We start from the raw sequence: 15117 nt of genomic DNA on the forward strand, positions 1-15117 counted from the left end.
TCTCTTAGTGTTTTAGTGTCTATTCCACTGTAATATTAGAAAACATAAATGTTATGACTAGAAACATGAATGCTCTGTATGTGGAAAGATCAGTCCTGACAAGCATCATTCTTGATAGGTGACAGAGTGAAGCTCCTCTGCTTGCTGACCCAAGCATTGAGGGTGTTCAGCTGTCACTGAGATTCCCAATTAAACAATTGTGCTGCCCAACCAGAAAATTTTAATGCCAGACCAATGTTAGATGTATTTACTACCTCAAAGCTTTCTGTTATTTTAGCTGAATTTTCCTCTTGGAAAATTTGCTATCTTGGGTAAGACAGGGGAAATGAAAAGTAAAACTATTTTTTAAAATAACTCATTTCACATTACTGCATAAATGAGCAAGGGAAGTTTCTCAACACAAAATGTTTTATTAGAGGAGGTACTTTTTAAATAGAGCTCTAATGAGAACTAATGTTTTGGATAAAGAGGGAGGCAATAAAAAAAAAAGGGCAGGGTGAAGAGCAAAGGGGATAGGAAGCTTCAGACTAAGTGGTTTTACACTACGGATTCCAGAATGAGGTCTCAATTCAGACCAGCATAGGTAAAGTTAGCTGTGATGTTCCTGCTTATATTAGGAGATAGCAGAAATATCAGTGTGATGCCAAAAGTTCCCACTTAAGTCTTCAAGAAATAATAGAAACCTGAACATCCTATAAAATATTATTTCCTGGAAGCAGGATATATATTGTCTTATCCCTTTTAGAAGATCTCTGATAGCATATGGAAATTGCTGAGGAATAACCATATTGAGAAAATGGAATTTTCGTTTTGAATAAAAGCATATTGCTATATAAGAGTTGCATCAACTTTTGGCTCTACTGGATATAAACAGGTTTTACTAATTTTTCAGCATTAACTAAATGTTATGGCCAAAAGATAATCACCAGTTCTAACTCTTCTTAGTGGAACAGAATTGTCAAATTTAGAAACAATGGATACTAATTAGAACATCAGCACCTATAAGAGAGGGGCTGGCTCCCTATGGAGTGAATTCAGAGTGAGTTCATAATATCTGCTCATCCTCTTGTGCTGTTTTCTTTGATTTCTGAGGTCTTTATATCAAAAGCTGTTTTCCATCTTAAATGCAGATTCACAATATCTAGATTATAAAGGTAGAGTTGGTAGATTCCTATAAAAATATAAGAGTCTGATGCCTCATGAGGCTTTCTGAAAATTTTCAGAAACTGTGAAGATGTTCTGAACTTACACAGTAATAAGTGAACACCATTTTCTATGTTGTCTTTTATTTCTAGAAAGCTTAAAATTACATTAAGCCCAGCAACATTAGGTATCTTTTTCAAGGTTACACTGGAAGTTGATGACAAATCTAGGAACAAAATCAACAGTCCCTAATTTCTAGTTTAAAGTAGCATTCCCTTAGCAGGCCTGAAAATATATGGGATGGAAAAAAATTGATGCTTATAACAGAATGTGTATGTATATGTAACTATGTCTGTCTCTCTCCATCTGTGGAAGAAATTTTACGTTACTATATATATGGAAGACATTTTTCCTGTACCATTTCAGTTCCAAATGCAAGTATAGAAACTTAAAGAATGAATTATAAGAAGAAAAAAAGACAGTTACCACTAAACTCTGAACGTAAAAAATAGATTGTAGGACTGATTTATATAGAGACTTTGGGAGCAAATAGCTCATCAATGCTTGATTTCAAATTTCTATAAACAAGCCTGTCTTTGAAACCATCATAAAAGGAAAACCTTAGAAAGCCAAGGTGTTTTTCAAAGCCACAAATAGCTACAATTCAAGTTTCATGTGATTTTTTTGCAGCTTCTGAAACAGGTAACAATGATACCTAATACTGAAAAGCTTCAGAAAGAATTTGAAAAGGATGTCTATATAAACTAGAATTTGAGAAACAGAGAAAAGTGAAATCAGTAGATTTAAAATGTAATGTCCTTATTTATTTTAGTCCTCCATTAATCATCAGTTATAGTGGGGTAGTATACATAAAAGAAATTCACGGGCCGGGCGCGGTGGCTCACACTTGTAATCCCAGCACTTTGGGAGGCCGAGGCGGGTGGATCACGAGGTTAGGAGATCGGGACCACGGTGAAACCCCGTCTCTACTAAAAATACAAAAAAATTAGCCGGGCGTGGTGGCGGGCGCCTGTAGTCCCAGCTACTCGGAGAGGCTGAGGCAGGAGAATGGCGTGAACCTGGGAGGCGGAGCTTGCAGTGAGCCAAGATTGCGCCACTGCACTCCAGCCTGGGCAACAGAGCAAGACTCCGTCTCAAAAAAAAAAAAAAAAAAAAAAAGAAATTCACAGCTAATCCAAATGCTTGATTATTATTATTATTTTTTTGAGACAGAGTCTGGCTCTGTCGTCCAGGCTGGAGTGCAGTGGCATGATCTCGGCTCACTGCAACCTCTGCCTCCCGGGTTCAAGCAATTCTCCGGCCTCAGCCTCCTGAGCAGCTGAGATTACAGGTGCACACCACTGTGCCTGGCTAATTTTTATATTTTTGGTAGAGACAGGGTTTCACCATGTTGGCCAGGCTGGTCTTGAACTCCTGACCTTATGTGATCCACCTGCCTCAGCCTCCCAAAAGTGCCAGGATTACAGGCGTGAGCCACCATGCCCGGCCAAATGCTTGATTATTATATTTTAGATAAGAATTTAAAAGAAATCACAAAAGATTAGCATTCAGATAAGATGAATGACTTTACTCTTCTTAATAATAAGAGCTTCACATCATTAGCTATTTTTATTCATACTTTTCTAAAGGCAAAACACTATCAGTAGCTAAGAGAGGTTAAACTGTAAATGTTTATATTGTACTATCACAGTATTATAAACAAAGTCTGAGAATTGAATGTAAATAATTGTGAGGATTATGTAAATAATTGTGAGGATTATGTAAATAATTGTGAGGATTATGGAGTAAATTGAGATTATTAGTTTACTTACATATATTGATAATCAAAATTTAGTAGCAAAACAAAAAATGTCATCATTAATCATGAAGAAATCTTTTGACAAGTATTTTACCAAGATTTTAAAAGATATTATCCATGGGATCCAAAACACTTCAATCTTCTATTCAGTCTCTCAACTAGAATATATTTAACAAAGTATTCCTTAGAAATATTCTGAAAATGTTGCACTGTATTACCTCTTTTGCAACATTCTGGGAATCTTTCCTCAGGGATTAATTACTGGGGAAACTATCCTCAGTGATTAATTACCAGGATTTGGCCTGCAGTAAAATGACTTTGACATTTGTATTTACTTTTTTTCCAAGAATTTGGATTCTAGTAATATTATGCAACAAAAGAAATTGCCTGGATCCTAAACTAATATGTGGTGTTGATTCCCTTTGATTTAGCTCAGTTTTCCAAAACTGAGCTCACTGTAAAACGATTTCTACCATTAACAAGGTAGAAAACTATCTAGCCCCATCCTCACTTCTCTTGCCAAAAATAAGTAATTGTAAATGTAGTATTTTAATTAAACCAAACATGTATTTCAGAGTTTAAAAATCAACTTGATATTAATTTTTAAAATAAAATACAAAACTTCAAAGAAATTTCAGGCTTATAATAACTGCATTAAGGTAGACTCATATATCACTGGGTATATGCATTCATATTTTTCTTTAGTTACAAAATGTTTGGTGAAAATGTTTTAGAAAATGTTGTATATTTTGTGTGTTTCTTTTACTGATAAGGGAACCAAGGGCTGGAGAAGTTCAGTGGCTTTCTGAATGCATCAATAAATAATATGAAAGTACAGCTGATATTACATTCTGACTCTCAGGTTGTTTCATTAAATTTAGTCTCTTACCTATGGAATAATGAATGTAGACCTTCTCCCCTTCTCTCCATAATACATTTTGTATCAGTTTAGAATAAAATTACATAGATTAAACCAACATTTCTTTCTGTTTGTGCTAAGGAGTTGGCCATTTTATTTTTAGATCTAGTTTACCTTCAGAACTATTCTGAGACTAATATTTTTAACCTTATTATACCATATCATGGCTTTTTAAAAAAAATTATGATTATCAATGAAAAGAAATAAAACTTTTTTCTTAGAAATTATTTTCCAACCAGTATCACTCAGTATATATTGGGGCAGCTATAGATCATTTCTGGTAGCTATGATTTGGAGAAAGATTTTTTTAAAAAGTTTTGCTTAAGAGCTCAACATTTAAACAAATTCCTATAAATAACAAAGTACTTTTGGAATTAATATTTCACTTCACTATAATATTATATTATTCAGCCCTTTCAATAAAGCTGGTGCCTTATCATAGAACATTTTGTTTAATTTGTGATTTATTAAGATAAGTATAAAGGAAGGAAGAAAGAAATGAAAGAGAGGTGATTAATATACAAATGTGTCAAGCAAAAATAATTACTAATGTGTTTCTGGAGGAAAGGAAATACAATTATAAAACTAAACTAATAAAAGGATAAAAAAGGTCAAGGAAAGTTGCAAAGAGTAAGAAGTGAGAAGTCAAAAATTAGAATCATGGTGGCAAGTTACAGATCCTCTAAACCCCTCTGCCATATTTTTATCCTTAGGAAATCATTTTTTTTTTTTTTTTTGAGATGGAGTTTCACTCTTGTTGCCCGGGCTGGAATGTAATGGCGTGATCTCGGCTCACCGCAACTTCTGCCTCCCGGGTTCAAGTGTTTCTCCTGCCTCAGCCTCCCGAGTAGCTGGGCTTACAGGCATGCACCACACACCCAGCTAATTTTGTGTTTTTAAGAGACAAGGTTTCTCCATGTTGGTCAGGCTGGTCTCGAACTCCCGACCTCAGGTGATACTCCTGCCTCGGCCTCCTAAAGTGCTGAGATTACAGGTGTAAGCCACTGTACCCAGCCAGGAAATCATCCTTTTTAAAGGTTCTGATGTCTAATGATATATTAACATTTGCATTTATTTATTTATATTTTGTTATACATTTATAATTTTGATCTTAAAGTTCTATATAGTTTTGATTCCAAGACAGTATAATCTATACAAAATTAGACCTTTATATAAATCTAATCTATGTTAAATTAGACCTTTATATAAATTATTTCCTGTTCACTAACTAGAGAATAATTAAACCGAAATTATTTTTTCCAAATTTCTTATCTGTCTAAAAAGAAATTATAAAACCCATCTTTAATAAAAGAGTTATTATGTGGGTTAAAATAAATAACCTTTAGGCAGCACATTATATGTTCTTAATTTTTTTTTTATTATTTGTACGAGACCAAAAGAAAGTTTATCTTTGAACTTCCATTGAAATATGGTACAATTTTCTATCCAGCAGGATTAAGAAGAGACTGGCTTAGCCTGGATGTAAAAATGCTGTGGTTTACAGGCATACCTCGTTTTACTGTGCTTCATGGATAATTGCGTTTTTTACAAGTTCAAGGTTTGTCTATGGCTACCCTATGTTAAGCGAGTCTATCGTCACCAATTTTCCAACAGCAAGTGCTCACTTCCTGTCTCTGTGTCACATTTTGATAATTCTTACAATATTTCAAACATTTTACTATGATTATATCTGTTACGGTTGTCTATGATCAGCGATCTTTGATGCTACTTTTGCAATTGTTTTGAGGTACCACAAATGGTGCCCATGTAAGATAGTGAACTGAACTGATAAATGCTGTGTGTGTCCTGACTGCTACACAGACTGACCATTCCTTGTCTTTCTACCTCTCTGTGGGCTGGCCTCTCTATTCCCTGAGACATAATAATATTGAAGTTAAGCCAATTAGTAAACCTACAGTGGCCTCTAAGTGTTCAAGTAGAAGGAATAGTTGCATGTCTACCACTTTAAATCAAAAGCTAGAAATGACTAAGCTTAGTGAGGAAGGCATGCTGAATGCTGACACAGCCAGAAAGCTAGGCTACTTGTGTCAAACAGCTGAGTTGTAAATGCAAAGGAAAAGTTCTGGAAGGGAATTTAAAGTGGTATGCAAGTGAACATATGAATGAGAAGAAAGTGAAACAGCCTTATTGCTAATATGGTGAAAGTCTGAGTGATCTGGATAGAAGACCAAACCAGTCACAACAGTCCTTCAAGCCAAAGCCAAATCCAGACCAAGGCTGTAACTTTCTTCAATTCTATGAAGGCTGAGTGAGGTGAGGAAACTGCAGAAGAAAAGTTGAAAGCTAGCTGAGGTTGGCTCATGAGGTCTAAGGAAAGAAGATGTCTCTATAACATAAGAGCAATGTGAAGCAGCAAGTGCTGCTGTAGAAGCTGCAGCGAGTTACCCAGAAAATCTAGCTAAAATCCTTGATGAAGGCAGCTATACTAAACGACAGATTTTCAGTGTAGATAAAACAGCCTTATATAACGGAAGCAGATGTCATCTAGGACTTTCAGTGCTAGAGAGGTGAAGTTAATGCCTGGCTTTAAAGCGTCAAAGGACTGGCTGACTATCTTGGTAGGGAATAATGCAGCTGCTGACTTTAAGTGGAAGCCGATGATTATTGACCATTCTGGAAGTCCTATGGCCTTTAAGAATTATGCAAAATCTACCCTGCCTGTGTTCTACAAATGGAACAAGAAAGCCTAGATGACAGCACATCTTTTTGCGGCATGGTTTACTAAATATGTTAAATCCACTGCTTAGACAAAAAGATTCCTTTCAAAATATAAGTATTCATTGACATTGTACCTAGTCATCCAAGAGCTCTGATTGGGATATACAAGGACATAATGTTTTCATGCCTGCTAATACAACATCCACTCTGCATCCTATAGATCAAGAAGTAATTTCAACATTCAAATGTTATTATTTAAAAAACAGATTTTGTAAGGCTATACAGTTGCCATATAGTAATTCCTATAATTGATCTGAGCAAAGTAAATTGAAAACCATCCAGAAATAATTCATTATTCTAGATGCCATTCAGAACATTTTTGGTTCATGGGAGCCCAGAATATCAACATTAATAGGAGTTAGAAGAAGTTGATTCCAACCATATGGATGTTTAGGAGTTGAAGACTTTGGTGGAGGAGAAAGAACTGCAGATGTGGTAGAAATAGCAAAAGGACAGGAATTAGAAGGGGGGCTTGAAGTTGTGACTGAATTACTGTGATACTCATGAAAAAACTTTCACAGATGACAAGTTGCTTCTTATGAATGGACAAAGAAAGGAGTTCCTTGAGATGAAATCTACTCCTGGTAAAGATGCTGTGAACTTTGTTGGAATTACAACAAATGATTTTGCATAAATAAACCTGATTAAGCAGCAGCAGGGTTTGAGAGGGCTGACTCCAATTTTGAAGGAAGTTCCACTGTAGAAAAAATGCATTCAAACAACATTGCATTCTACAGCAAAATCTTTTGTGAAAGGAAGGGTCAATCAATGTGGCAAACTTGTCTGATTTTAAGAAATTGCCACAGCCACACCAGCCTTCAGCAGCCACTACCCTGATCAGTCAGCAGCCATTAGCATTGAGGGAAGACCCTCTACCAGCAAAAAGATTATGACCTGCTGACGGCTCAGATGATTGTGATAATGGTTTAAGACTAACGTATTTTTTAATTAAGGTATGCACAGTGTTTTTTTTTTTTTTTTAGACATAATCCTTTTCACACTTAATAGACTACAGGAGAGTATAAACATAATTTTTACATGTACTGGGATATCGAAAAATTTGTGTGACTCACTTTATTGCAATTTTTGCTTTATTGCAGTGGTTTGCAACTGAACCTACAATATCTCCAAGGTATGCGTGTAAATATAGGTATAAATAACTCTAGTTAGCTTTATTAAGTTTGGCTACAAATCTGAAAAACAGGCCAAAGGACATCCATGTAATTACCAGATCCTACCTAAAAAAAATACACAAACAAAAACCAAACAGATATGTATATTTTCCTGGTTTTAAAAATAATGTATATTGTGAAATAACTTGCAATTCTATTCCTACACAGTTCTGTTTACTAATTTTTAAACTATACATTGTAGTTTTAACATTTTCTCATGTCATTAAATATTCTTAATGAGATGATTTTTAAGGTTATAGAATAATTTATATATGTGTGTACTATTAATACAAGTTATTTTCCATACACATTAAAATTATTTCTAATTTTTCACAAATATAAATAATGCTGTGATAAAAATTCCTGTACATAGTTTGAGATGGCCTCTTTAATAATTTACTTTGGATACATTTCTAGAGACAAAATGATTGATTAAAACATAATTTTTTTTTTTCTGAGATGGGGTCTCGCTCTGTCACCCAGGCTGGAGTGCAATGTTGCGATCTCGGCTCACTGCAACCTCCGCCTCCCGGGTTCAAGTGATTGTCCTGCCTCAGCCTCCCAAGTAGCTGGGATTACAGGCACCTGCCACAACACCCAGCTAATTTTTGTATCTTTAGTAGAGACAGGGTTTCACCAGGTTGGCCAGGCTGGTCTCAGACTCCTGACCTCAGGTGAGCCACCTGCCTCGGCCTCCCAAAGTGCTGGGATTACAGGAATGAGCCACCGCACCTGGCCAACACATAACATTTTAAGGTCCTGCCTCTCTCTCTATATATATGTATGCTATATAGCACATACATTTCTGTATATACTTTTTTTTTTTTTTTTTTTTTTTTGAGACAGAGTCTCACTCTGTCGCCCAGGCTGGAGGGCAGTGGCGAGATCTTGGCTCATTGCAAGCTCCGCCTCCCAGGTTCACACCATTCTCCTGCCTCAGCCTCCCGAGTAGCTGGGACTACAGGCACCCACCACCATGCCCAGCTAATTTTTTGTATTTTTAGTAGAGACGGGGTTTCACTGTGTTAGTCAAGATGGTCTCGATCTCCTGGCCTCGTGATCCATCTGCCTCAGCCTCCCAAAGTGCTGGGATTACAGGCATAAGCTACCGTGCCTGGCCTGCATATACTTTTAAGTAAACGACACACGTATACAACACATGTGTATGAAAGGTTATACAAATTTATTGCTTGAAAGGTTATATACCTATTAGTGTGAAAAGAAATACTCATGTCATTGCTCATTATAGTATTGATGATTACAGTTTTTAAATAGTTATCAATTTGATTGCAAAATTTGTGTTTGAAATTTTTAGTAGATTTCTAGTGAGAGTGTACTCCCCCCCCGCACATATTTCTGTGCTGCATGTATTTATTTTATTAAATGACTATGCTTACCTCCTTTTACTCATCCTTTTTTTTTTCCTACTGAATTAGAAGAGCTCTTTGAGGTTGTCAACCCTGTATATGGTAGATTTCTTGTAAATATTTTATTTTCACATATTACCACTATAAGCTCCTTAAGAACAGGGTTAAAATGTCTATTCATTGCTGTATCCCCAATAGCTAATACAGTATTTGACATATAATATGCATTTAAAAATATTCACTGAAATATTCAATGAATTTCTGAATTACTCTGTGTTTTCTCTTTAACAAAAGTAGAATGAGTAGGGAGATAATCCTGAAATTTTGGGCCAGAAAATACCTAATTTTAGAATATGTATCATTTTAAGATATGAAGATCCAGAGGATAGTTTATTATGGGATATACTCTATATTAAAGTCAAAATGGGATATTAAATAGATCTAAATCATGCCTATAACTAATAAATTCTGTTGCTGAAATAATGATGGGACCACTTATATTTGTTGGGCTGTTTTATATAAAATATGTCCCAAACAATTAAAAACAGCTGAGATGAATCAAAGCTATTTAATTATACTGAAAGCTAGTATTCTTAATTTCACAATTTCTTGTATTTCAACAGCTCACTTTCCTAGCTTCTTATAACTTGAACAAAACTAGAGTGGATATCAAGAGAAATCAATATTTCATTTAACAGAGACAAGCTTTACCTAAATGTAAAAGATCTTAAGTGAAGTTAGAACATTTTCTGTTAATAATCTCTGTCTCTAGTACTTTATGTACTAGAATAGAATGCAAAAGATAAAATAAACAAATGTAAATTATTCTGTATTAATTGGAGATTAATAAAATATCAGAGAGAGAAGGGCTTAAAAATATTTTTTAGTTGATACTGGAACTATTTCAAAAGAACAGAATTATAAGCCTACAAGGGACTTTAGAGGTTATTTAATATCTTGATGCTACAAATAACAGAAACTGAGGTCAACTAGTCCTCATAGTTTTATTTATTTATTATTTTTTGAGACAGAGCCTTGCTTTGTCACCCAGGCTGGGAGTGCAGTGGCAGCATCACAGCTCACTGCAGCCTTAACCGGCTGGGTTCAAGTGATTCTCCTGAGTAGCTGGCACTATAGGCACTTACCACCATGCCCAGCTAATTAAATTTTTTTTTTTTTTTTGTAGAGACAGTGTCTCACTATGTTGCCCAGGCTGGTCCTGAACTCCTGGGCTTAAGTGATCCTCCCTCCTTGGCCTCCCAAAGTGCTGGGATTATAGGCATGAGCCACTGTGCCCAGCCCTCATAAAGTTATAATATGGCAGACTAGGGCTGGTACTCAATACGTTGTGCCTCGCAGTGTAATACTTTTACACACTCAAGCTTGTTAGCTTTTCAAACAACTTTGGGTTTATAGTTTTTAAATGTCTGCCAGTAAATCAGTCAAATGCAAATGCTAAAAACTGCTTCTTCCAATATATCATTAAACTCATGAAGACACAAAAATGATCTGTTCCTGCTATCAATGTAAAATATAGAAATCTTAGACCTAAAAGCTCTGCATATACTTTCAATAAAAGTAGAAATAACAGAAGTTACTGAGTTTGATTAAGAGATGACTCCAAAACCTTTAACTTCTGAAAGATTACCTACAGCATTGTTTTTAAAACTAGAAAATAAGACACAACAGAAATATCCAAAATACGGGTTGGTGAAAAAATTATGTCACATCTATCAATTAGAATATCAAACAATCCAAGTAATATTGTAGAAGATAATTTACAACATGTAAAGATGTTCATGACATAGAAAGATGCTCATATTACTAAGTAAGCAAGACAGGTTAGAAGCTATAGACAATTTAATAATAATGGCTACTGTTTAATGAGTACTTATATTTCAATCATTGTGCTAAGTGATTTATATACATTTTTAACTTAAATTCTTTTTTTTTTTGAGACGGAGTCTCGCTCTGTCGCCCAGGCTGGAGTGCAGTGGCGCAATCTCGGCTCACTGCAAGCTCCGCCTCCCGGGTTCACGCCATTCTCCTGCTTCAGCCTCTCCGAGTAGCTGGGACTACGGGCGCCAACTTAAATTCTTAAGACAACCCTATGAAGCAAATAGTATCATGATTTTTCATTTTACAGATGAGATAATTAAGGTTATAGTGGTGAAGTAACTTTTTGAAAGCCACACATCTAGTAAGTGATTCATCATCAGGCCTGTCAGACTCCAGAAACTGAGCTCTTAATCACTGCCTTTTTGTTATGATAAGAATTTAAATGCATAGAAAAACATAAGAGAATGATATGTAGCAAAATTTTAACAGTGGTTATTTATGAAGGGTATTTTATAAGAACTTTTTTATGTGAGTTTTAAAAATTTTTTCCAAATGAGTATGTATATTTTTTTAAACAAAAAAGAAACTATACCACTTACAGTCTGTCTTAGCTATAAAATGTTAATTCTACAGCTAGCAATTTTTGGTTTGCTATATCTTCTCAGATATCAAATTTCATTTGCAAGTTTAGACTTCAGAGTGGCAATTATATATTTCATAGTTGTTAACATTTAGCTTCAGTAATAAACATAGTTCTGTGACCATTAAATAATTAGAAATAGATGGGGAAGTTTCATTTTCAATTATCATTATAATGATAATTATAATGAAAAACAAAGGGGAAACTTGCATGAATGAAAAAAGAAAAATCGATGTAAAATCCTATATACCCAGCAGAACATCAGAGGAAAACTATTGAAAATAAGTTGTAGACCAAAAATAGTTAAAATGCTTTATTATGTAATTTTAGTTTCATCAAAATATTAAATTCTTTCCCATACTAGGTAGTGCCTTTCTCATTAGAAAAGGGTGTAAGGGAATTGTCTTTTATTTGAAGTCTCAAAATTCTGCTTCGCTAACAAATGAGAATAAATCCCCAAACAAACATGTTATAAAGGACAAGAAATTAGATAACAGTGAATTAGGGCAGAAATCGTTACTCAAATGTCCATAGGAGTCAGGCATTTAATGTAAGTGAGTAAAACAGTTTGGAGGGTCTAAAGGATATTAGCTGAGTATTGATATAGTGTATTATATCAGTGGTGGGCCAGCAATGTTGATCTGACTTTTTAGAAAATACTGAAAATTTGCATTTTTATTTGAATTTCCCACATTTTAAATGTTCTAAACTGATTTCAAAAATGAGCTATCCCCAATTATATACTCAATAGAATTATCTGCCAACAACCAGGTTATTTCTTTTTTTGTTTTTTTGTTTTTTGAGACAGAGTCTTGCTCTGTCGCCAGTCTAGACGGCAGTGGTGTGATCTCAGCTCACTGCAACCTCCACCTCTCGGGTTCAAGCGATTCTCCTGCCTCAGCCTCCCGAGTAGCTGGGATTACAGGCGCCCGCCACCACGCCCAGCTAACTTTCTGTATTTTTAGTAGAGACAGGGTTTCACCATGTTGACCGAGCTGGTCTTAAATCCTGACATTAGGTGATCCGCCCACCTTGGCCTTACAAAGTGCTGGAATTACAGGTGTAAGCCACTGCGTCTGGCCTATTTCTTAAAAGAGGGCTTTGTATGTTATCTATTAGTAGACAGAATATCCTGGGGAAAATTAGTTGTTATCCAAGTGCAGAAGTAATACCACATTGAAAATGAATGGAGTTAGCTGGGAATTATAACTTCTGGTCTTATACCTTCAAAAATTTAATGAAGTCTCTCATTGGAATCAGAGAGGTGTAGGTGTTCCCTGCCCTAGGATTAACCTGGATCACAGAGGATGGGTAAACTATTTATAATGCTTAACCATGATACCGGTAGTCATTTCCATAAAGGATCAGATCTCTTGGACTGAGTATACCACTATAATACTGCTTCTATGGAAAATATGTATATATATATGTATAAAGGATTTAATAGCCATCATTTTGATCCAGAATATTTTCAAGAAACATAAGCCAGTTTGCTCATTTGATTTTATCAATGGTTCTTTAAGTTGATCCACAAACCCATGAGGGTCCTGGAGACCCTTTCAGGGCTTGACAAAGTCAAAATTATTTTAGTAATAGTACTAAGACATTATTTGCCTTTTTTGCTACGTTGACATTTGCACTGATGGTACAAAATCAATGGTGGATTGACATCCTAGTATAAATTAAGGCAGTAGATCCAAGTAGTATGAACAATCACTGTTCTATTCACTGACATCTTCTGTTTTTCTTTTTAAAAAAGCTAGTTTGAAATATTGTCCTCAATGACATAGTAAATTTAATTATTTACTATATCCTCAATGTAATATTTACATTTACATGATTAATTACAATATTATATGACAATATTATACACATTAAATTTACTATTTAATATTAGTTAAATTAAATTTAATTAATTAAAATTAATTAAAACTTGGCCCTTGAATGTGACAAAATGGGAAAATTAAATTAATTAAAACTTGAGCCTTGAATGTGACAAAATGGGAAGTATGAACAAAATACTTCTGCATACCAAAGGATGGTGGTTGTCTCAAGGAAAATCACTTATTTATGCAATTGTTTGAGTTGTAAGCTGAATAGCTAGTTTTTAATATAGAATACCATTTTTACTTGAAAGAATGAAATAACTAATAAATTATTATTATTCAGACTTAGATGTTTGGTATACATTTTCTCAAAAATAAAGCCTGTCAATTTAAGAAAAAACTATTTGTTGCTTTTTTGCCAGTAATACTATTTCTAGCTTTTCTTTTTATCTTTTTTTTTTTTTTGAGACAGACTCTTGCTCTGTTGCCCAGGCTGGAATGCAATGGTGCAATCTCGGCTCCCTGCAGCCTCCACCTCTTCAGTTCAAGTGATTCTCCTGCCTCAGTCTCCCAAGTAGCTGGGACTACAGGCATGTACCACCACACCTGGCTAATTTTTGTGTTTTTAGTATAGACGGGATTTTACCATGGAGTTGAGGTCTCGAACTCTGACTTCAAGTGACCTGCCTGCCTCAGCCTCCCAAAGTGCTACGATTACAGATGTGAGCCACCATGCCCGGCCCAATTTCTAGCTTCAAAGCATAAATTAGAACTTAGAAAATGTCTATGTGCCACTATGAGCTTAAGAGCTTCCAAAACATCCCAGACTTTTTAGATGAGCTTGGTGATTATATTAATGAAGGTGACTTTTTGACATAATATAACAAAATATGTCAACTTTTGGAAGAATTTATATTTTCCAAATGACCAATATATGTGTTCCAAAATCATGCCTGGGTAAAAGATCCATTTGAAGTGCAAGACAGACCAATGGATTTTAAGGTATGAGTATGGAATGGTCCTAGCCAGGGTTTTAGATTCAACATTTCAACTAACCTTTACTAAACTAACAATTGTAAATTTTTGGTATGGTATCAAAGAACATCCACAATTATAAAAAAATGTGAACAATATAGTCCTTCCTTTTTTAACTATATATCTGTATGAGGCTCAATTTGTTTATTCTTCAACCAAAACAACATATTACAACACACTTAATACAGAAGCAAATGTGAGAATCCAGCTATTTTCTATTAAGCGAGATATTAACATATATTTGAAAAAATGTAAAACAATGCCATTATTTTCAGATTTTCTTTGGTTTTGGAAAATATACTTATTTTTTCATAAAAATATGTTGTTTATGTTAACATGTAAAGGCTTTCTATTTTTATTCCTAGCTAGACGGAGTTTCGCTCTCGTTGCCCAGGCTGGAGTGTAATGGCATGATCTTGGCTCACGGCAACCTCCACCTCCCGGGTTCAAACAATTCTCCTGCCTCAGCCTCCTGAGTAGCTGGGATTACAGGCATGTGCCACCTAATTACAGGCATGTGTCACCTAATTACAGGCATGTGCCACCTAATACAGGCGTGCCCAGCTAATTCTGTATTTTTAGTAGAGACAGGGTTTTTCCACATTGGTCAGGCTGGTC

General features: G+C 35.1%; 1 protein-coding gene across 18 annotated transcripts in view; it reads right to left on the reverse strand.

Annotated features, from left to right (window-relative positions):
- GPHN (gephyrin) overlaps positions 1–15117 on the reverse strand; it is a 722880-nt gene that overhangs the window by 203563 nt on the left and 504200 nt on the right. The gene's annotated exons all lie outside the window — the stretch shown is intronic.

The sequence above is a fragment of the Symphalangus syndactylus genome, chromosome 8, assembly GCF_028878055.3.
Source record: "Symphalangus syndactylus isolate Jambi chromosome 8, NHGRI_mSymSyn1-v2.1_pri, whole genome shotgun sequence".
NCBI lineage: Eukaryota > Metazoa > Chordata > Mammalia > Primates > Hylobatidae > Symphalangus > Symphalangus syndactylus.